The sequence below is a fragment of the Pezoporus occidentalis genome, unplaced genomic scaffold, assembly GCF_034315485.1.
Source record: "Pezoporus occidentalis ecotype Australia unplaced genomic scaffold, CSIRO_AGI_Poc_V1 ctg210, whole genome shotgun sequence".
NCBI classification, from domain to species: domain Eukaryota; kingdom Metazoa; phylum Chordata; class Aves; order Psittaciformes; family Psittacidae; genus Pezoporus; species Pezoporus occidentalis.
In genome coordinates, this window is record NW_026913965.1 from 805378 (window position 1) to 829408 (window position 24031).

General features: G+C 39.6%; 1 protein-coding gene across 2 annotated transcripts in view; it reads left to right on the forward strand.

Moving 5' to 3' along the window:
• Nucleotides 1-1805: 1805 nt before the first annotated feature.
• The window catches only part of PLCE1 (phospholipase C epsilon 1), a 150434-nt gene continuing 128208 nt past the window's right edge, over nt 1806-24031 (forward strand). For both annotated transcript variants that reach the window (XM_062619465.1, XM_062619466.1), the window contains exon 1: nt 1806-1972. The gene's annotated coding sequence lies outside the window, so the exon portion shown is untranslated. The remainder of the gene's footprint in view (nt 1973-24031) is intronic.

The following is a 24031-nucleotide window of genomic DNA, read 5'->3' on the forward strand; positions in this document are numbered from 1 at the left end:
GGACCTGGACTTTATCCAATATGTACTGTGTTTCAGTATAGAATGATCACTATTATGAGTTAAGTAATTGATCTGGTTCAGACTGGCCATGTCTCACATCTCCTAAGCAGTGAATTATTTTGATGTTACACTGCCAAAATATCAATGTTATACTGCTAAAATATCAAAGTGCTTTACTACAGTGAATGTATTTTCTCTCACTATTCTAACAATCAGAACCTGTAAGCCACTGAATGAGTCAAAGTAGGTAATAAATAGAAAGTCAGACATAACTGCTGATAGATTTTCTCCTAATTGCTATCTCCAGGGCATCAGTATCATTGTACTTGTATTACCCCCACAAGACAATTATTGCAATGATGTGAGTGCAGACTGTTTGCTGAGGTAACAGCGTAGAATATACAGTAATAAATCTGTCTTTCAAGTGTTCAGATTTGTTCTTCCCTTAGAAAACATTACAGTGAGTTCCTTACATTGGAAGAGAATAAAGTGAATGATCTGTAAGTTTTACAGCCCTGTACCAGGGTGCAGTCTCCGCATACCTTAGTTATGAGAATCGGTGCCCTTCACATAAAACCGTCCTAAATAAACTCATGTTATCTATGGCCAACTTTCGCATGTTTAAAGACGAGAGTGTTTCCTTTGAACTGAAAGTTTACGAGACTTTTTCTTCTTGTACTGCGCACGGAAAAGATCGCATGCAAAGATGCACAGCCGGGTTCACCGAAACCGCATGTTCCCGTAGCTTCCAAGGGAGCAGGGCAACATTTCCTCCCTCGTCTTCCACAGGATCGCCTCTCTGTTCCCGGAGATAGGGGTTGGCAGCGGGGTACAGGGCAGAGGTCGTAAGCCGCGCTCTTCAATCGCATCGTTGTGTGCACGCCAGCAACCCGTGAGCGGCAACGGTGCTGCGGAGGGAGGCGGCACCTCCTGCACTGCACTGCACTGCACTGCACTGCACTGCTGCCGCTGCGGGGGGAGCCGGCACCTCCTGAACTGCACCGCGGGGGGCGCGGAGCGGCGCCGACATTCCGATGCGGTGAGGCAGCCTCGACCGGGCCCCGTTCCGCGGGCGCGCACGGCGATGGTGCTGGACCGGGTCCCGCGGGTGGGGGGGCGGTGCCGTTCCTCAGCGGCGTGGAGGCTCGGGGCGGGGGAGCTGGGGAGAGGCGGCCAGTCTGCGGGAGGTAGGAGGAAGATCTTCCTCGGGAGCTCCAGCGGGCGGGCGGGGGACCCGCGGTGGGACAGACCCGGGGTGCGCTGCCTTCAGGGGGGCTCCCTGCGGGCGCCGTCTGATCCCTTATGAGCAGTCACACACGCACGGAGGGGGGAAGCAGTCGGGTTTGTGGCCGAGGGGCAGGGCTGCTGGCGGGGTTACCGCCAAACATGTAGGAGCGTGGAGTGGTTCAAACACCTCCCGGCGCGAGCGGAGCAGCTCGGGGCTGCCACCTCCGACCACGCAGTGTCCGCGGCTCGGGAGGGTCTGAGGAGGAGCTGCAGCGGCAGAGCAAGCTGCAGAGCCCGCGGCCCCTCGCCGCGGTGCCGGGGCTGGCTCTGGGCAGGACGGCGGGGCTGTTGCCCTCGGCGGGCTCACCGCATCCCGCCTGACTCGTGCGCGCGGGATGTTCTGAGGGAGAATTCCCTTTCTCACCGCCCAGGAGGGGCGGTCCCAGGGGACCCCCTCCGCGGCCCCGAGGCTGAGTCAGCCGGCGGCGCTGTCCCGCGGCACCTCCCTACTCCGGCCAGGCCCGGCTGGGCGGTGCGTGCCCGCCCGCAGCCCCCGCCCCCGGACAGCCAGGGTAGGCGCCTTGCCCGCTCCGCTGGCCCGGGCAGCGGCGGCCGTGGGGCGCTGGCGAGGCGGGGTCAGCCCCGTCCAGCTAGACCGCTCCTCCGCGAGGCCCCGCCGCTGCTGGAGTCACCCGCCGGCCCGAGGAGAAGCAGCAGGAGGAAGATGCCGGGGGGACACTGAAAGGTGCGTCCCTTGCTCACCCCGCCCGCGCTCGCGGGGTCCTTCCCTGGCTCGCGATCGAGGCAGGCGCTTCCCTCAGGGGCCCCGGGGGTCTCAGCGCTGCGGCTGTGCCCGGGGCGGGCGGGGGCTGCACTTTCGGCCATGTTCTGCGGCCCCGGGCTGCCGGTGGCAGGACCCTGGTGGCCCCCGCTGCCCGCACCCTCTCTCTCTTCGGAGTCAGGGCTCCCCCTCTTCCTCAGGGAGGGTTCAAGAAGATCCCAAATGTAAAAGCAAGTTGGGGTGGGTTCCCTTATACCACATGCTATAAATTGTTACAAATTCATCCCTCACTTTCGCTGTTCTCTTTTCTTGTACCCGTTGTGATTGTACGAACAGTTGCTTGGTTTGTAATTTTTGTTTTTTTTTTTTTTTTTTTTTGGCTGTGGGAGAAACCTCTGGTTGTGACTGGCCGGGGTGATGTCTCTTTTCCCCAACTTGGTGTAGGTCTTGGGGAGTCTCTCTCATGGTCTCCAAGCACTCTTTGTGGGTGCTGCAGGCCCTGGCGCCCGGGCACGAGGGGTGAATGCATTCCTTCCAGCTCCAGACTTCTTTTTGGCCCGCTCGGTGAAGTACGGTTGAGTTACGAAGTCTCCAATTCTGCAAACACTTAGAAAAGTAGTTTCACTGAAGTGTTCATAGGATCAGGACCAAAGTGGCTGGGTGTGATGCTTATCAGTTCTGCTGCACACTCTTGGGATGCCACCAGCACAGGTGATATGGAGAAGAGCCTGCACAGGTGGCTGTGAACTAGGCTTCTGACAAAGGAAGTGTAAGAGCTGGGTAGAGTAATAGAGAAATGCATAAAGGGTCAGCTGTACTTCAAGGAAATGTTTTGTGTTTCATGATAAGGCTCTTGGATGAGGAGCAGAATTGGGTTTGCTGTTGTATTTACATGACAAAAGTTTGTTAAGTATTTCAGTCCTGTATGTTTTATACATTTGAATGTTTGAAAGGGGATCAGAGAACCTGCCAATTACGCAGAAGCCGTTTAGTATTTACTACAAAGCAGCGACCGTTATGTAGGTTAAGAAGTCATGAGTTTCCAACTACAGATAATAGTCTTTGATCTGTGGTTTGTCATCCTGTGAAAAGTCAGTGGCAAACAAAATCAAAAACACCTAAACAAATCTGGGAGCAATGAAACAGATGAGGTGAAACCAGAAACAGACACAACATTTTGTGGTTTAGGAAGTGCTTCAGAGAGAAATGCCCAAGTCATAAAAGAGCATGTCCAGTCTGTGCATAAATTTGCAAAGGATTATTAAAATCTTTCTTCCTTAGTCATCTCAATAGAATTCATTCATGTTCTGCCATATTGAGGTATTTATCTAGGATACTGTAATGAGTTCATTCCTATTTTCACACACAGTAGGAAGTGTAATTAATACTTTGTGACTGCAGACCAGGCAGTGCAGTTCCTGCCCCCTCAGTTCACATAGATTTAACGGGATGCATCTTATCCATTTAGTGTGATGTTTAAGCTGGACTTCCAACAGTTTAATAAGGAAAGAAAAAAAACAATAAGGAAAGAAAAAAAGTAAATCTTTACGTTCAAGAAACATGAACACTCTCCTGCAGAATAAAAAAATCTGAAACAGTATTTGCTGGAAACCATAGAACAAGTTTATGAAAGGGTTGATAAGGTAATTTCATGTTTGGGAGATTTACAAGGTGACGAAAAGAAATTCTCTAGGTTATCCAAGAGAACGTTTTAAAGGACCCTGAGCACTGTTTGTAAATACCCATAGAAGAGAGTATTTCTTGTATCAAAGGGCTGCTTTATTTAAGTGAAATGTGAATGTTAAGATCTAGTGACTAAAACCTGCACCACAATCCAGTATAGCACCAAGGCGCATACTGAAGAGTGACAGTTGTAGCTGTTCAGGAAGGATTGTGGTAGATTTATAATGGCTGGAAACATTTAGCTCAAGTTAGCAGCTCTTCTTCTTTGCAGCTGTAATTTAGCAGTAGTTCTTGGAACTGAAACAAAAATTAGTTAAAGGAAGACTTGAGTTATAAAGGAGGCAAAAAACAATTAATCCATTATTTCATTAGAAGTACATAATTGCATAGGGATTTTTCATTAAATATTAAAACTAAGGGGGTTTTAGCCATCAGCGTACCCTATCTGCATACTTACAGAAGGGTTTTTTAAGATTTTCTTTTGAAAGACTGGGGACTGCACTTTGGAACAGGGTTGTCATTTTTTTTCTTTTTGTACATCACCTACCCCAAAATGGATATTGGCTTGTGACTGAGCTCTAAATTTTATAAATGACAATGATAGTGTTATTAGCAATAATTCACTTTTTTTTTGTTTTGTTTGTTTTATATACTTTCCGAAAGTATTAATAACATTGGAACAAATCACATGGCTCCAGAGTGGACTGATTTACTCTCATGTCTGTGCACAATGCAGCCATTGATGGTTTCATTTGAGTAATGGCTGTCACTTGATTATGCAGACAGCAGGTTAGCAGCTGGCTGGCTGTACCTTTAGTATGCAGTCTGATTAATTTGTAAATAATACTTTTCATCGTGGCTCTGTTTTAAGCTGTTAGCATGCTAATGTGAAATCCATGTTTTTCCTTAGATTAGTTCTGTCTGTTCTTGAGCCTTCTTCATCTCATTTAGAAGAGGGTTGTTGCACGTGTACTTGAGGGCCTACATGACTGAGTACATATTATGTGCAAGCAGTCCAGCTTACTCTGCATACTGCTTTATTTGTCTTGGCAAACCTAAACGTATATCTGCTTGTGGGTGGGGTTTCCACAGTCGTGGTGCTGCCAGATATTGGTCATATTTCACTCCACGATTTTTTTTTGAGCAAAATGTCCATCTACTGAAATCAGACTTGTGTTTAAGAGCTGAGGATAAAGTGGCAACAGTTTTTCTTTGCATTTCTTTATTGGGAGCTCTCAGTTCTTTTGCTTCTGTTTTTGAGGCACAGAATTTTGATCTTACTTGAAACAATGCAGTTAATTTGTAAATATGTCACTGTGGGATCAAAGTCTTGTCCTTGGTGGGTTCACATATTCTGTCATGCTGACATCTCTGTGCAAGACTTAATTAAATGTCACTGATTTTAAATTAGGCCATCCACAATGCTCTTTTCTTAACTGCCCAGTCATTCGTAAATTATCCAACATTTCAAACAAAAGCTAGATATGCCATCAGTTGCTGGAAACTGGTAAACTATAAGAGCTAGAAGGAATGAGCCCCTCTCTCCATCTTCTCCCAGATCGTGCTACATTTCTCCGATTTATTGAGTGTCAGTGGTGGTGCCACAGGTAATACCAGTTCTTTCAGTGAATGATTTAAAGTAGCAGGGACACGCATCTTGAGAAATATGTGACATGCCCCTGGAATCTGCCTTGTGCATTCTTTACATCCAAAACTTGTATGTACTCCAGCATAACTTTCCAGTATGGAGACAGTGCAGGCTTGAGTCTTGTACAGGGATGTGTATTCTGTAAAACATACTTTTTTTTTACTCAAATATTTTACTGAAAGTATTTTACTCAAAGTAGCCCGAGGCATATCACAATAAAGAGCCTGCCACCCCTGAGATACTTTTAGTCTACATTGTTATCAGTATGTAATGTTGAATACTTTGTTTCAACATTTTCAATGGAGCCACTTCCTTAAAAAAAAACCCCAAAGCTGTCTTTTTCAATTGTTGTAGCATTTCATAAGTAATTAAAAATTAAATACATGGGTATTTTCAGTATTCTTTATGTTTTGAATGTTTTACATGAGACAAAAAAGTTGACACGTTGAGTGCAAAGTCAAAGCTGTCATTTGAAAACATTTATTTTGGGGGTAATGGTTTTATTCTATTAGTATGCACAAGTGCTGCATAACTTGCATCTAATAATAGTGTGTTTTCTTAAACAGATGACTCTCCAGTTGCATTGACCTTGCCTTGTGCAGTAGGACCTTACTGTCTGCTGTTTCAGACAATGCTGTGGTGTGAGATCTCTCCTCCCACAGTTTTTTTTCTGTCTGTGCTACAGTATACAGGAAGAATGCTGCTGCAGTGGTCTCTGGTATTTGAGGTTTTTGTTACACTGAATCTTTTGAACATTTTCATAATGCATTCCTTTACTCCAAGCACAAAACTCTTGCTTGGATTAGGTTAATTTCTTCTGTGGCAGTGCCAATACCTTTCAGCAGTATTTGGGGAAACCCAACTAAGTTTTCCTTTGGAATTCAGCAAGATAAAAAGGGGTCATTAGCAGAGTAGCTATTACTTTGTGCACTACCAACAGTTCACATTAAAGAACAACCTGTGGATTTCCTCTTGAGGAGCTTTCTTGCTAAGAATAAATCTTTTTTTAATTCCTTTAGGGTTGCTATGATTGTTTTGGGTTACAACTGTGTACCAAATTGCAAGGGAAAAAGAAAACCCAGTGTTTTAATATGGAGGCTGAATTGCCTTCTGAAGACAGTACTTTGCTTCTGTTCTAATTTTAGTTAGTTTCATACTCTTTTTTCAAAGATGTACCTTCAACCAGTTAGTTGTTATTCAGTTCAGAGAAGCGTGTCAAATCGCATTTATAACCATATTGTTACATTGGTGGGCAGAGATTTGTAAGAATTGGATAGTATTTTTCTAACTTTTACTAGAAAAAGTCACTTTTAGGAATTTTAAAAAAATATTGGATGTTCTGTTATCATATGCACTGTTTCCACCAAAAGTTGCAGGAGAATAACCTAACTTGCAGGTATTTCTTGTGAAAGCTTCAAGTTTCTGCTTACTCTGTGTGTACCTGTGTTAGTTCAGCAGGCTTATGGGAAGTGGTGAAAGTAGAGGAATATCTATATGGGTAAGAATATCTATATGAATAGATGAATATCCAAGGCTGCAACCCCCTGGATTTCAGACTGCAGGGTTGGCTGACAAACAGGCTGCCCTCCTGTTTGGTTCTGTAATTCACATTTAGCTCCATTGTGGGCTGCTTTTCTATAACATCTTGAGTGGCAAAGGTGTCAAAGAATACCAGGCAGATAATGCTTCTTGAAGTCTTTTTTTATTGTGGTACTTCTGCATTATTGTGGTGGTACTGCAGTTTTTAGATGAAAATGTGGCTCCTTTATAAGCCCTTCAAATTTTTCAGTGTAGCTGTTACTTCTGTGGACACTGTTGTTTGCCTTTTTCCCCCAAAGAACAAAGTGGGCATACAAAAAGGGGAGAATTTTGTATAATTACCTTTGCTTTGTTGTGATGGCACCTTTTTTGTTTGCCTTTTCTTTTCTTAATAGCATATTTGTGTGAGAGACAACAAAAATAGAAACAATAAAATCAAACAGTTGGACAGCTGCTTATATTGGAAATATTTTACTCTCAGTAACCAAAATGATGCTGTTGTTATTGATTTTAATATACATCTGCTCATATTCTGTGCTTTTAATTCAGCAAAGTATAAGCAAGGACTTCCACGTCAGTGGTGGTGTTCACTCAGTAGACATAGAAATGTAACATGAAGAAAGTAATAAAAACACATGGTTTCCTATGTGTCATTAACTAAAACCTCCATGACACTCTCATTTAGAGACATTCCCAATACCATTAGCCTGAGTAATTTAAATATGTAGGTCCAATTATAAGGCTTTATTCTTTATTTTATTTTTGTAGGACAGATTTAGAAAGTAGCTGTCACTATTTCATCATCTGTTGCTGTATGACAATTCCAATAAGTTATAACAAATTATAATGAAAATATAACCAAATTAAATACACTGTTCCTTTGAATAGTCTTGATATACCTGCCAATATGTAATAAGTACACTAAATTGTCCAATTCTGTGTGTTTGATTTTGTTTTGCTTGTTTTCAAAATGATCTTCTTAAAAGATAAGGCTGCTTGGAGAGCAGTATTGGAGGGTGGTAATTACTGCTCAGTACTCCCTGCCCACCAGTAATTCATCCAGTTCCAAATTTTGCTATTGCTCTGGATGTTTTCCTGTTTCTCCTTCTCTGTAGTGCTCACTATCATGTGCTGTTACCCAGAGTTAGGCTGTAGGAGAGAGTGGTTGACACTTGAGGAGGATACCATTTAGTTCTTCTATGTTTTTGGTGCTTTTGGTTTGACATAGCCATGGTATGGTATTAGCATATTGCCAGTTGTCACCTGATACTGTGGTATGTGGGGCTACAGATTGCTTTCCACAAGAGAAAATGATTGCATACATTCAGTTCCCTGCAGTGTGAGTTTATGTGCATGGAAGCAAGGACTATCTCTATTTTCAGGTTGAGTTTCTATCAGAGGTACTCGTCTCAGTGAGAATACTCTTGTGTTGCTGCAGACTGGACACCTGCAGAAGATATGTATCAGCTGAAAGGGTCAAAAAAAGCTTAACTGTGTTTACACATAACAAAGTCTACTCATATTGCTTAACACCACTGTTCCCTTTCTTCCCACAAGACCTGTTGGTGAACTGGTACGTAACAAGACTGCTTAGTTTTGCCTTCTTCTCAGTGTTACATGAAGTCTGCAGTGTTTCTGGAAAAGGAGAGTTACTGCAATTTGCTGAGAAGGGAAAAGAGCAGAGCTTTTTCTTTCCTTAGCATTAAAACTGGTCTGTCTGTACTCCTGGGTTGTATCTAAAAGCAGTTCTTTGCCTTCTGTATCTCTGAAAGTATGGGCTCCTCTAAGTCTGCCATGTCACAGAAACCTATATACCCTTCTTATGTTTTGGATATATATTTTATGTAATATGCCTCTGTTATGGATGCAACTATGGAGTAGTTAACCTAAAGATGTTATCATGCAACTAATTAAGCAAAGATTTTAAATGCCAGCTGCATGTGTACTGTTACATTGTGTTTGAAAGGTTGAGAAGTTTCCAACTTTGGAAAAATCATGACGTTGACTTTGTACAATTCTTCCCCTCTAAGGAACAGTAAACCTTGGATCTGGATAGATTATTCTTGCTTAGCCCAAATCCATGTAACACTGGATGCTGTTGATTTTATTGTGTTACTTATTCCATGCTGGCAGAAATATGATGTGTCTAAAAATACAGGTTTTGCTATCCAGTTGCCTTTTGGGCCTCTATTAAAACAAATTTCAGAGACTGCATTACTAGGTTCTACTACATGGTCGAACTAGCTTGTAGTATGAAACAGAAATGTTTGTTTGTTTTGTTTAGATGTGTGAATTTGAAGGAGAAATTGTTCTGGTACTTAACTAGAAAACAGTTGTAGATGTAGGTTTTGAACTTGTTTGGGAATACGGTTGAAACCCAAAATGCTCTATTCGGTCTTTTCCATTCTCATCCAGCTTTCCTGAAATGGGAGTTAAGTATGTACGTAGTATGTATTTACATATACTGGTATCAAAATGTTGTGGTCATTAAACATTGAGTTTTAGTGGGCAATTTTGCTATAAAGAGTATAATGTTAACACTGTTTATTCTTGTTTGTGTTAAGCATATATTGTCAACTACCAATCTAGTTGCGTAGATTAAATTTGTTTGGTTATGGAAACATTTTTGATTTGCTATAAGGAAAGAATATTCTTTTAAAATATTAGTTTAGGGCCATGAGTAAGCAGGTTTATGAGTCTCTTAAATTATTAAATTTTAGTAGTCAGATGAAATTTTTTCTTGTTCCAACAAATTCTGAGTTATGACACATATTTTATTTTTAACTGAATTTCTGTGTCCTTCAGTTATGAACATTTTTTGGAAGAATGTGTGTTTTTTTTTTTTATATTGTGATTATATTCATGCAGCAAATTCTGGAACTCTGTCTTAAAACTTTTATTGTGTGTGATAGAAGTGATTTAATGATGTGATCAGGGAAAATATGAAGTCTTCATTAAAGTTTTGTAGATTCATTTGTATAAAGGTATAAGAATTTCTTCAAAATCAGCAACATTTGGGACATAAATGGTCCTTTCTGCTTTTCCAGGATGAGAAAATGCTTAAATTTTAGGTATCTTTGGGAGAATCAGAAAAAAAAAAAAGATAAAAGAAGTGTAATTTGTGATACTGATAAATGGATAATATCTAAAATCAAAACCTATTTTCATAAGTTTCCTAGCTCCTCAGAGCACTAGGGGCATGCCAACAAACTGATTTTATTATGAAAACTGCGTAGTCAGCACCAAATGCTCTGTGCATCAAGTTCCAAATCCTCATTATCCTTCCCTTTCTAAGGTTAGTTTGGCTCAAAATTAGTAAATGTAGGATCTTTTTGACTTAAAATTCTTAAGCCTTTATTGTTCCCATTTACCTCTTGCTTTTGTGACTAAATGGTCTGTTTTTAAAGCTGAGATTATGAGTAATTATATAGTGGTATGACTAGGGGCTTTACAAAACTGCTGCCTTTTCTGAGTACGTGACTATAAGAGTTAGCAATACTGTGAAGTCTGCTTAGAAATTAATTCTCCATACTATTTGAGCTGTGATTCTAGATTTGCAAGCCAGGTTCAGTAGTGGTTTGTAGAAATAAACAGTTCCCTAGACAGCAGGCTATAAAACAGGTCAGTGTTAAAATATGCAGTAAAATCTTTCAAATGTCTGTGTAACATTAGACCACTATGCCAGCTTGAGTTGTCTTTCAAGATGCAGCTCATAACATCTGTTTGGAGTTTTGTTACCAGATAGGAATAGGAATGGTAGAGATGTGTAAAGGGTTTTCAGGACGTCTGACACCCCTCCAGAAGGGGCAAGTTTGTGTGTTCTCTTAAAATTTGCAAATGTCATTCTACTTTGCCAAAAACTTGCCTCTGTGTTTGTATCATCCCCTCATTTTGTTCCATCAACACTTTATTCTATTATGCAAGTTGATAATGAAAATATTTATCTCTAACAGTCAGGTGTCCTTTTGGCTAGGTACAAAAACCTGTTATTGAGGCTAAAACTTCTGAGGACAAAAGATAATGTACCACCGTTGGAACAGTACAGCCCATTATTACCCTGTATAAGAGCTTCTGTGCAACCCTGAACTTCATCTCAACTATGTGCTTTATAGAAATCTGCATAGAGTTGACATATGAGTTAGTGGGAGAGCTGTAAAAATATTTGAGGAAGGTTTAAAGCAAGGGAAAATTGTGATATAACACCATTGGAGCTACGATGGTCTATAAAGTATCTAATCTGTACATGAGTCACTCTGCTCTAAACTCATGTGCCTTACTCTGACTTGACATGGTTTTTTTTTTCTTTCTCTGATTATTTTTTCTTTCACTTTGTAATGCCGTTTTCAGTCTTTTATCAGCTTTTTTCTGTTTCCTTGAGCTCTGAGGGAACTATTTGGGGCAGAAAGACCCAGACAACAAAAAACCCCAACAACTCAACAAATCTTTCATTAGCTGTTCTTGCTGAAATTTGAACTTACCAAAACTCTCCCAAACATTTCAGATGCATTTAACTCATCAAAATCAATGCATGATTTAAAACCCTGATGGCCTCTGTCTCCTGGTTTTCCTGCCTTACCCATCTTGCTTACAGTAAAGCTCTATTCTGCTACCAACAATATGCATCCCAATAAGGGTTTTGAATTGAGACAGAGACTGTCTCAGCTCTTGGCCAGCTAATGCAAAGGAAGTTGGCCATGTTCCCTCTACTTGCCAGGAAAGCATGAAAGCTGGGGCCCTTCCTCTGTCAAAGAAAAAGGGAAGCTGTGATCTTTCTGCATACAGATTTTTGCAAGTATTGAGTCCCTGACCTATTCTTGGTAGGACTTGTCTGTCTCTTGCTCACTAGACGTGGGCCAAAACTCCCAGGAAAAGACCTCTGATCTGCTGTGAACTTGTATAAGTCAACCTGGGCTTTATCCTCTGATTATCAGTTTGACTGTACTTTTTTTCCCCTCTAGTTAGTCTTAAATATCAACAAAAAAATCCTATCTGTACAGTAATATGGTTCTTATGCATATGGCTTGTTTCTGTTATTCTTTCTACTAAATATGAAGACCTGCTTGCTTAATTTTTTTAATATTTGATGTGCATATGAATATATAACTAAAAGAGCATAGGTGGTGTTGTTTTCTAGTATCGATTTATTGTGTGTTTGGGTGCAGGCCCTTCCACTACATGGTCTTCTCTCATACTGGGCTTTAAAACTTTCAGTACACAGATAATCTGGCAATCCATTGAGTGATGTGTGACTATGTAAAATAAGGAAAAAATATTGTTATGAAGGCAGTTATTAATAAAATTTAGGCTTATTTTTAATACATACTGGTACAGTTTTAAAATATTCATTACTGTCATATCTGAGTATAAAGCATTAAAAATCAGCCTATTGAGTTTAAAGGTTGTACAGTAGTAACACCTCTTGCATATTCTTCTTACCATAACTGTACCTAAGACTGTATAGAGGTTGCTGTGTAATTTTTCTGGTGAGTGAATAATGAAAACCAACCAAGTGTTTTGGTTTTTATGGTTATTATAGAAGATAATTATGCACACCTGATTTATGTACAACTATTATAAAGTTGTATAAAGTACACCTCGCTGTTGCTTTTTTCTCTACAGTTACTGTTGCTATTTGCTCTACAGTTACACTGAATTTTCTGTAGAAGAGCTCACATGTAAAGTGAGAAGTGATGAAATGCATACATTGTATTTTCAAGAAACTTACTGAAATGTTATAATACTGTTAGTGTTATTACTTCTGTAGCTGTTTCTGCTTTTATAACAGCATTAGAATGCTTAAATAAAACCTGCCAGCATGAATGAACAGCTAATAAGCCAGAAACCATACAGAATCCAGTAAGTCTTCAGTGTGAGGGGTGTGCTGTTTCTTATTTAACCTGTTCTCAGATTACTCTCAGGAACTGTACTGTAAGTTTGTCAAAAACTTTGAGAGTTCTACAGTAGATTTTTGGTTTGAAGGTAAAGTTTGTCTTTCCTAAACTAAATTTCAGTCTACTGATTATAGTTTTATTAAGGGTTGGTAAAAAGGGAAAGCAGTATTCAATAAATAATTTTTGATTGCTTTGGAAGTCAATAAAAAGATGTCTTGGCTATCTAGAGGGTGAGTGTGTCATAGTCCCTGCTGAATTAACAGGAGGAGGTTTAAGGAGGCATTTAACAGTTTGCAAGATAATTTCATAATAAGATAAGAGGACTACTGAGGAAAAAAAAAAGGCGCTAGAATTGAAGGCATGTGAATTGATTTGGAAAGGACAGAACTGAAAAGATCTGCAGGAGCAGGTGACTCTTTTGAGGTGTGGCAGTAGCATGCCTGAGAAGACAGATGAACAATGTTTAATTTGAAATCTCAAAGGACAGGTTAGTCTGCTTTCATTTACGTGTACTGGTTTTATATGTTGTTTCTTCATAAGTCATCTACTGTTATCCATGAACTTTATTCTAGACGTATAGGTACTGTTTTTTTTCTGCTCACCTCAGTTCTCGCACATGATCTGCTTCTTCCTTGTTGGCTTCCTAACAACCAGAAAGGGACATATGAGAAAGCAGTACCATCCACATTAGAAACTGTTATTATTTAAAGAAGCAGCTCCATATAATATGCAAGATGTTGGGGAAATGGAGAGCTTCAGACTGCATACTGCACCTCGTGAGTACTGGTACAGGTGATGATACCCTTGCTGGGTTACTGTTTAAAAACACTTTCTCTAGATATAGTCAATGAACTTGACCAGTTGTGGCAAGCCACTGGTATACATCACCTTACAAACTATCTTGAAACAGTATTTTGTTTTTACACTGTTTTGAAACATCACATAGGTTTTTGCTGTACACAGAGCACTGTTCCTAGCACCAGCTGTTGTTTTGTTCAAAACTGTGAGGATTGCACAGAAAATTTGTTTTTGTTGCTGTTTTGCCTCCCCTCAGGGATCTTTTCTCATGCTAGTTGTTACTTCATAACACATTCAGCTGCCAGCAATGATCAGTTTGGGCTGTCAGTCCTTCAGGTGAGCCTCCTGCATCTGATCTGAGGTTTTTTTCCCCTCAGCGGGATGAAGTCTGTGTTGTCATCATGTCCAAGGCAAGCCTGATTACAAGGCCTTAGTTTGCTCCTTATGTTTTGGTTTGCTGCTTCAGTACTGGCCTGATAGTGCTTGATTCTGTGTTTCTGAGTAACCTCCTCATCCCTGCTCTTGGCATCCCCTGCTCGTATCAAGCACCAGCACATACACCTGGTCCTGATGTTGGTCTGAGAAGTCTGGCTGAAAGGTCAGGAGAAGCAGAGGACAGGACCTTGTCCCAGAGCTGCCAACCACATAGCCCAGGACTGGGGTCACAGTCCTGAGCTGAAATGGTTCCTGAGCTCGTTGGTAGGGGTCACAAGTGCGGCCAGTTATGGCTTGAAGAACCTGGTGGCCTTGGGGCCTTGACAGTCCCTCTGGCAGATATCTGTGATGACCCTGTCCTGGGTTAACATTGCGTATTGTTGTGCTAGTTGCAGCATTGCTTTGTTGTTATCATGCCCAAGTGCATTACAGAAAATGGAGTCGTTTTATCTTCTTTAACTGTTAACAGCAGAAATAACCTTGAGCAATTCAGCATGCATTTGCCAGTTCATTATCTTTTACAGACCAGTCGTGGCTGGGTTCTTCAAGCTTGTTTAACTGTGGCATTGTTTCCTCTCTGGTGCTTTCTCTTTTTCTCCGCTCAATCTTGGGGTATACATCAGGCATATGTATATGCTTTTCCCTTTTTCAGCTAAGTGTAAGGATCTTAAGTAATGTGTTAGCAGCAGGAATACGCAATCGAATGGATGCAAACTAATCTTTCTGCTTGACTGAGAAACTGTAACCTATATAAGTAACCCTAATTTTTAGAGAATATGTTATTACTGAGGCATATGAAAATATGAACGTATGCTTATCTAGGGTAAAAGAAAAAAAAAAACAAACCCAAGCAAGATTTCCTAGTAGCATTTTCAGATTTTAGCAAAGCAGTGTTGTTTGAATGCTAGCAGAGCCTCTGGCACATATTACTGCTTATGTCAAAATAATAGAGGGTGTTACAGAGAAGGAAGTGTCCTTCTCCAAATTATGACTGTTTTTCACCCTAGTTTCTTATGGAAAAGACTTTGCAAAGTCACACTGTGCGTCTGTATGCCTTTTCTTCCAACTTTTTAACTTGTAGCAATCAAGGTTATTACAAAAGTGCAGATCTCAAAAATTGTGAAGACTCAGCAAATACCATGCAGATGTTACTCAGGTGCAGAAGTTCTGTAAATTGTTCTGGCTCTGAAGAAGTTGCTCATAGAGCTCACACATTAGCAAAGGGTCTATGAAGGAGAAAGTCCTTATTAATACACCAGCTGTAAGAAAAGCTTTGGTTGGAGCTGGCATCTCCTTAGACATGATTATTCAGAATTCATTAGCTCTAGAAGTAAAAAAGTTATTTAATGCTTGGTTATTGTGTGTTCTGTTGTTTTACAATGTGCCTTTAGCTACCGAATAATCTACATTGACATTAAATATCCTCTGAAATACTTTTCCATTATTATCCCAAGCACTTCACTGTGTAAAAACTGTATTCTATCTCTTCATCTGACAGTACGAGAACTTCCAAGAAACATAACAAAGTATGAAGAAGTGATTGTTTGCATTAGACAAGTATAGAATTAGCTTTACCACATATTCTTATCCAATTAACAATATTGTGAAGACTGAAGTAGACTAAAAATCTGGGATAAAGTCCTATCTTATTAAGGGAGCAGATTTTCATGTTTAGGATTCCAAATTCTTACTATTCTTGAGCCCTGCTACCTAAGAGTGAGCTGGTTTATGATGTCTGCAGTTAAGAAAGAGTAAAATGTACAACTGTAAGTCACAGGTTCTAAACAAGAATCTCACAAGTTATCAGAAATACTTAATGGAGTACTTTGGTAGAGGCCCTGAAAAGTAATGAAGAAAAGCAAATAAATCCATACTTTGATAGAGGCCCTGAAAGATAATGAAGAAAAGCAAATAAATCCATATTTGCTCAGCAAGGATGTAGACATTCATTGCAGTAATTGAAAAGATCCTTAAATAAAGGATTGCCTAAATGTGTCATAATCATATGTGGAGACATGCTATGTTGATCTTCAGGCATGTTTCTCCTTCAAATAGGCTAAGTTGTTAAAGAAGTGTGAGTGGAGCTTAAGGATTATGGATATTACCCCGAACATAGAAGTTTCTCTGTGTCTGGTTAAGCTTATCTTAGAAGATGTGACAGTATATTATAAAAGAAACCTCTTAATTTTGACCATGGGTGTATTTCTGTCCTATCTATTTAATCAGTAAGATTGAGTAAGTAGTATTTATAATGTGAATTACAGTGATGCCTACAAGAGTTTTAAAAGTTAAAGCATTTTATTTAAAATTATCACTTAGAATTGATTATGTGGTAAAGATCTCGTATGTTAACATAGTATATATAACATTGTGAAAAAATAATTTGCAGTTGTGTGGTCACTTGCTGCTTGCACATTTAATTCTGGCAAGAGCCAGCTTCTTAGAGATTACTTCATGGCTTGAAAGAGGCAGATGTCAGGGTGAACTTTCTCCCAGAGAATGATGTGATTGGTAAAGCCATCATAGGCAGACAATGAACATACTGTTGATTGGCTGAGCAAATATTGTTTGCTGTATCTGAGTAGTGCTGTTCTCAGTATCACAGTGCTTAGTATCTGGAAAAGTTAGAAAAGTAGTAGTAGTATAGAAGTTTTCATGTATTTTCAGGAGTGCTCTATCAATAATCTGAAAATGACATTTTTCTTAAGATGTCTTTCTCTTACTCTCTAAGCAAAGCCCCTTGTTTTTTTTTCTCTTGCATTCTCTATTAGGCATGACGTTAGTATGCAGATGAAATAGCAGTTGTTCAAAGAGAGAGTAAGAATAATAAAAGATTAAATATTATGATTCCTGAATGAATGGTATGACTAGGTCAGGAATGGTGTACAAAGAAAATGTGTTTTGGGAAATCGCAAGAGTGGTACAGTAATTTCATAATGTTAGTCTTCAGCATTTGAAATATTTTTCTTTGCTTTTCTAGAACTAAAGTGTAAATGCATAGATGACAAATGACTGAACTCTTGTTCACATACAGATTTGCTTTTCATTTTTATTCGAACATATAGTGGTGTTTCAGACTTACTCTTGTTGCAGTTGTGACAGCTGAGCAATAATATGTGAGTTATGACTCAAGTAATGTTTTTGATAGGACTACTGTGCCTTAGCATACTGTGAATAAAAGTGTTAGCTTCGGTTTACAGAAGATAAACTGTAGTGATCTATGCGCCTCTAGCATACCATCAGACATTTTAGTAGAAATATTTTTATTACAGGTTTGTTCTGTTCTCATGAGTGTGGGTAGAATTCCAGCTAATGCAGGACAGTGAGAGAGAGAGGGAAATGAGAGAAGGCTTGGGTGCTCACACAGGAAAAATGCTGTGAGGAAGAATGAACAAGATGAGGAACCTGAGGTGTTCTTGTTGCTTATAGTGTGACCTTGTTTGGAGTAATTTTGAAGATTTGTCAGGGTGGCATCTTTTTATGGCAAGGTCCAGTTGCAGTGTACTGAAATATATGTCAATCTGCCTCTTTAAGTCCCTTAAAGGCATGGTTTCACATTGGACAGAAATGCTAGATGAGCTCAGGTGGCAAGTCTACCTACCAGTGGCGCTTTGCTGTTAACTAGAGCTAGGTAAGAAATCTAGGTAAGACTCTCCAGGGCTGGAGATTCCTGCTGGAGGGGCATGGATTTCTTCCTTGTGATGCTAATCTCTCTGGTATTACTTTAGGAAAAGGGAAGGTGAGTGATAATGGTGTTAGGATATTTGGGAATTGGTTCTTTACCTCAAGGCTGAACTGTCACTCAGTTACAAGCTGCTGAGCTGAGGCTTGTAGATCCTCTGAATTAGTACTTGTTATTGCAGTGTCCAGGTAAATAAACCTACTTTTGTGGAAACTGATGTGCTGGTTTCTGTCACTGCGGATGTTTGGATTCTGATGCAGGGAGAGAAATCTTCCTGGGAGGCACAGGTGGTGCTCCAGGAAGGGCATGGTGTGTGGTTGATGTACTGTGATGTCTGAACCCTGTCCAGTAGTCTGAAAGGGTCAACCTACTGTAGAGCTGAGTGAATGGCTGGCTGAACAAGGCATTGACTTCTAAAGGCTTGAAGCAACTGACTTAGACAAACAGCATCCTTTGAGCAAGGCAGCATCTCTAAAAGCATCTTTTGCAGGGTGTAGTAGGAAAAAAACTGGGATTAAAGTGTGAAACACCCAATTCTGTCACTGGTCTGCCATTGTGAATTTGTGGTTGGATGTATTTTTGCAAGTGAAGGCCTGTAATCATTTTCCTGCTTACTTTCCCTTCCATTTCAGGAACTTGTCTGACTATCAAATAACGTAATTTTTCCTGCTCGCACACTGAGTTTAAATGTGATAATGATACTTTGAAGAGAGAGTTTGATAGAAACTAGAATGGAGGGAGTATACCATATTTACAAATTACATTAGTATACAGTCCCAGGTTACTGTTGACTTTTTAGAGTTATAAACAGTTCATGTTTTGAAGTGGCAGATTTTGAACGTGATAACTAAGTTCTCAGAACAGTAATGTTTGTATCCAAGCATTCCATTTTGTATTAATATTTTAAGGCCACAGAAGTGATTGACAAATGACAAGAAATACAGAAAAATAGTTTTCCTCATGTTATTATTTGATTATTAGTATTTGATGACACAAATGATTTTCATTCATATTTTAACAGAAAAAAACATTTACAGTGCTTTAAAAACAGTTTGTAATTGAAGTTCTTTGTGCACGAAACCTCTCCATTTCGGCTTCTTTGCTTCTGTTTGTGGGATTTTGCTTAGAGTCCTGATCAGTAGAAGCTCCCACAGTTATTTTCCAACATGTCAAACACTGGGTGGCTGTAATGCAGGAACATGCTGTGCTTTGTATCAACTGAGGAGAAATAGCATAAATTGATTAAGGAGAAACCATGTGAATGAACATGTGAATGGGTAGAACTTGAGAACTTGTTTAGGGATAAAATGAAGATATTACTGATGGCATCAAATCCAGGGGAACCACAAAATCTTTGAAGGTGGACAAAGCCTTGAAATGGGATGATGGCTAAATTATTTCTCAGTTTGAAGCTGTAGGTGCTTCAAAGGATCTGAATGATTGATTGTTGGTACTCAAATACAGAACATATAGGCCATGCTGTGAATATGCTACCTGCTCTTCAGATCTGTAAAAGATTTTCAGTGGGCCTGAGTGAGGCAGTTCTGCCCTTGTGGCAAGAGTGCATTACTAGGCTCAGTTAATCTTCACATTAAATACTGAGCTAACTAGCTGAGCACTTGCTTAGGGCTGAAAGACACAAACCTGTTACTTGTGCTTGTCTTTTAGTGCTGTGTCCAGTGCATATTTCCTTCATAGCAGTTTGGTTCAGGGCTGAACTGAAATTAGATGAAATTAGAAAAAGGTAGTTTGTAGAGGAGCTGGAAATGAGTGTTGAGGTTTCCAGTGTTTTAACATTGGAACAACATCCCCTTTGTCTTAGGTGAGTATTAATGCAAAGAATAGGAGTAATGAGGACCCTATAATTAGTGTAGGATTCAGCTGTGGTGAAATGATGGAAGACCATCATGTTGAAATGATGAAGAACAAAGCAACATCTGCATAGTGCAAGTTACTGCCCATTATTGCCAGGTGAAAAATATCATACACTTTGTGCCCAATTGAACCATGTCCCCTTGCATTTTGTTTTTTGTTTCTGCATGTCTGAGGCAGGTTTCACGTTTGTTTAGTTGCTTGATCTCACGTTCGACCTCAAGGTGAAAGATTTTCAGTGGACTACATGGATGGAAGTAAATACCCTTTTAGTACAGTGATATTTAATCTTGATAAATATTGTGACCATAAAATATTGAGGATGATGGAGGGGATAACCAAAGCTTTTCTGAAGATGTCTTGCAAGCTGACTAAATGAAAATGTGTTTGTGAAACTGTAGGAAATTTTGCTAGTTAAAAATTGAGAGAGTGTGATTAAGAGATATAATTGTATTAGCTTTAAACAGATCTAGCTCTAATTTGAGGATGATCTGATAAGGAGCAGAGAAAGAATTGATTTGTTTAATAACTATAGTTATTCACTCTGAAGAGTACAAATCTGGAGAATTGAGTTGATGCTCTTGGTTTTTAAGATCACAATGGTATGTATTTGTTTTGGTAGTTTCAGAGAAAGGTGATTTTCTGCCTGCGTTGAAACAGGAATAAGCATGTGAGGAATTCCAGTGAAGCAGAGGGTAACATCTGAATTCTGAAAAATGGTTGAACATTTCATCTTATATCAATCTTACTGATTCTTACTACCTTTAAGTAATGGAACTTTCCTTATGGTCTTTGCTTTGTTGTGTTTTACCTTACTTGTTAGTTGTAACTTGTGTTGCCTTAACTTCTGAAGTTTTTATAGTTACATGTCTGTGTTCCTATAGATGAATTTTTAGAATGTATTTTGATGAGTCATTAAAGCTGTTTCAACGTGAGATGCTGTAGCTACATTTCTGCTCTGTCTTGGATTCTCCCTGTAGTCTTCACCCTGCTTTGTGCTTACTCTGTCCTCTGTCAACTGATCGTGCTGTAAGTGGCATCAGATAATTCTGCCTGAAGACCAGTCTTTCCTTTGCCCTCGGTTACTTTTCCTCTGGATCAGTTGATTCCCCTCCTTGCAGGAGTTCCTGTTCAGGAGACAGTGAAAATGCCTCACTGGAAGTGACAGGGAAGGAAGGATCAGCTACTTTGGCTGCAGCCTGCCAGTAGGCTGGCTCTAACCCCAAACCTTATGTTTAATTTTGTCCACTTTTGCATGGTTTGCACGATTCCTTTTTGAATTCTTAGGTCTTAAAATACATCCTGATGCACTGGCCCACTGGTTTTGTAGCTGACTTTTTTTTCTTTTTTTTTGTTTATGTTTATTTTATTTCTAACTGTATTTCCTACTTTTCCTCTGCATAAGCATTATTTGTCCGTGTCTTTCATATAGTATCTTTTATTAATTTTCAGTTGTTTTGTGTTTCCTTATAGTTTTATTTAATCTTTCGGAGAGATTCTACTTACCAGAGTCAAGTTCATTGAATTCTATTCTTTGAAATTTTTTGTTTAAAATTCTGCTGTACTCCCTTTTCCTATGAGTGTGAGTTCTCTGCTCCAAAGTTTTTCCCACTCATGTGAGATTGTTTTCACAGTTCCTCAAAAAGTTAAGGGAATTATTCCAGGAGTACTTGTTCAAAGATAGAGAAGGATAATCTTGCTTTTAATAGTTAGAATTGTCGTGCATTGGATAGGAGGACTAGTTCATGTGAGTGTTGATGATGAAATTACAGCTTTCAGATAAGGTCATTTAGCATGAAATTCATGTAACCACCAAACAGGAAGTTTATTTAAACAACTTATTGTGGATCGTATCTAGAAATAACTAAAGAACTGACTCTGACAATGAGATAAATTCAGTCTTGGGTTCTCTCAATGTGTCTCCTTATACAGAAAAGGAATTTTGTACAGAAATGAAGAGTGGAGCTGGTATCTGGCAGTAGCTTCAGATTCTGCCTGATGCAGCAATGAGTGATGAGGCAGTTGAGAAGGTTCACCATCTGGTAGACATTTGCACAGTTTGAGACATCTAATACTCGATAATGTTTGGATAAGTATTCTAGAAATTAGAAAAAAGACTCTAACTTGACAGGATATATAAATACTGTAGTTCTTAGAGTTTTTTTGTTGTTGTTGAAACATGGACACGGTGGTAAGTCTGAAGTTCTGCATGATGCTCTGTGCCAAATAAAATGTTGTCGTAACTTGCTTCCAACTGTTCAAATGGGTTTTGTGCACATCTTGAGTGATTTTTAAGTGTCTGGCTATTTCCTCCTTACTGTTTGCCCGTGGTTCCCCGGGCACAAGAAAGGTTTAGAAAACTGATGACATTGCCATGGTGTCCTGCTTTAGTACTGGTATCTTCCACTTGTTTCTGAGATAAGGCTCTGTAATGATAAACTAATACTGAGCATGATACAGGATAAGTTAAAGAGGAGTTAACAAATGTGGGTTTCCCATTCTCTTCAAGGAATTGGTCTGGAACAAACTGCAGCTTAATTACTAGAAAATAAATGTAAATGGATGTTTGTAGTTTACAAATAACTTTCCTTACGAATCAGTTGTTTCATTAAGAACTTGAACTGGGATAATATTAAGTTGTTGGGGTCTTGTCAGATGATCAATAGTTTTGTATCCAATTACTATGCCAAATTATTTGTAGTTTATTGCTTCCCAAGAATTTTACTCGCTGATTGCTTATGCCTTAGATGCTGTGTAAATATTTATTAAATTGAATTAATTAATATAATTATTTGGTTGTTGTTGTTGTGTTTTTTTGTGTGTGTGTGTGTGTGCTGAAATGCCTTTTGTTTAGTAGTCAACATCTATATGTAATATGTAGGATAAAAGTTGGAGAAATAGCTATAGATGTCCCAGTGTAGCCAAGATTGTCAGGTTGCCTCAATTTGCCATTTAGGTGTCTTAAATTACCTTCCATCCCAGTTCAATAGCAGTTTGCTATTCTGCTGTGCAGGAACCACCAGTATGTGTTCTGTAACATCACGTGCTTGTTTATCAGTTCCCTTCATCCTTTGCACCCATAATCTTGGCCCCTGCTGGGCATTCACTGAGTTCCCTGTAAAGTTCCCACAGCATCCTACATACTGGATTGCATTTGGAATCTGGCAGCATGCAGCTTCTCTAAACAATCCCCATCTTTACTATGAAACCCATCCCATACTTGCCCCTCATGCAGTTGCTGCTTCTTCCCACAGTCCAAACAACATCCTCAAATATTTATCTAAACATCTTTTCCTTGACAGCCTAGAGTTGAAAGTTTCAACTTACTGCCTTGTGCGATGGCTCTGATCCTTCACATGCCTTTCCTTAGACTAAATAATAGTGCGTCTTAAGTCTTATTGTGCTCTGTTTTGTTGTGTTTTTTTTCCTTCTGAAGCAGAATTCTTGCTGACTTTGAAAGGCAGTTAATTGAGTCATGGATTATAGGTTTAAGTGATAATAAATTAATACAGTTTTATAGTCTGATGTTGGGTATTTTACATAGACTATTGTAGACCAATTCCAGATGGCTGGGGAATAAGCAATTATTAAGTATTATAATTGTTATTAAATATTATTAATACTAATTTAAAGCTTGCACTTTAAGTCTAAAAGTGTATGTCCTGGGTTCAGCAGTAGCAGTCTTTTTATCTTCTTCTTAGTAGCTGGTGCAGTGCTGTGTTTTTAACTCTCAGCCTGGGAACAGCGCTGATAACACTGACAGTTTTAGTTGCTGCTCAGTAATGTTTACTCTGACCAAGGACTTTCCGAGTCTCATGGTCTGCCAGGGAGGAGGGGAAGCAGGGAGGAAACAGAGACAGGACACCTGACCCAAACTGACCAAAGAGATATTCCATACCACAGCACGTCATGCCCACTATATAAACCGGGGGCAGTTACCCGGAAGGGCTAGATCACTGCTCGGGTTGGGCTGGGTATCGGTTGGCAGGTGGTGAGCAGTTGTATTCTCTTCCCTTGTTATTTCCCTTTATCACTATTATTATTGGTGGTAGCAGTAGTGATTTGTGTTATACCTTAGTTACTGGGCTGTTCTTATTTCAACCCATGGGAGTTACATTCTTTCAATTCTGCTCCCCATCCCTCCGGGAGCTGGTGAGCGGAGTAATGGGGGGGAGTGAGTGAGTGGCTGCTGACTGGACTTAAACCACAACAGTGTATGCAGCAGTGTTAAAAAAAAAAGTAGACAAATTAGTTTTATGGAGCATGTTTTCAGATTTAGTGCATTTTGTGTATGTGTGTGCAGAAAGGTTGCCAGATTGTTATTTTCATTATTCATTTGCCTTTATTGGCTGACCTCTGCATCCAGGATGATTCACTAATGCTGGATCTAGTTTCTTATATTTTTACTTTACTGATAGAAGGAGCACATTACATTTCTGACATAACTTAAACCTTGTAAAATGAACCAGTGTAGA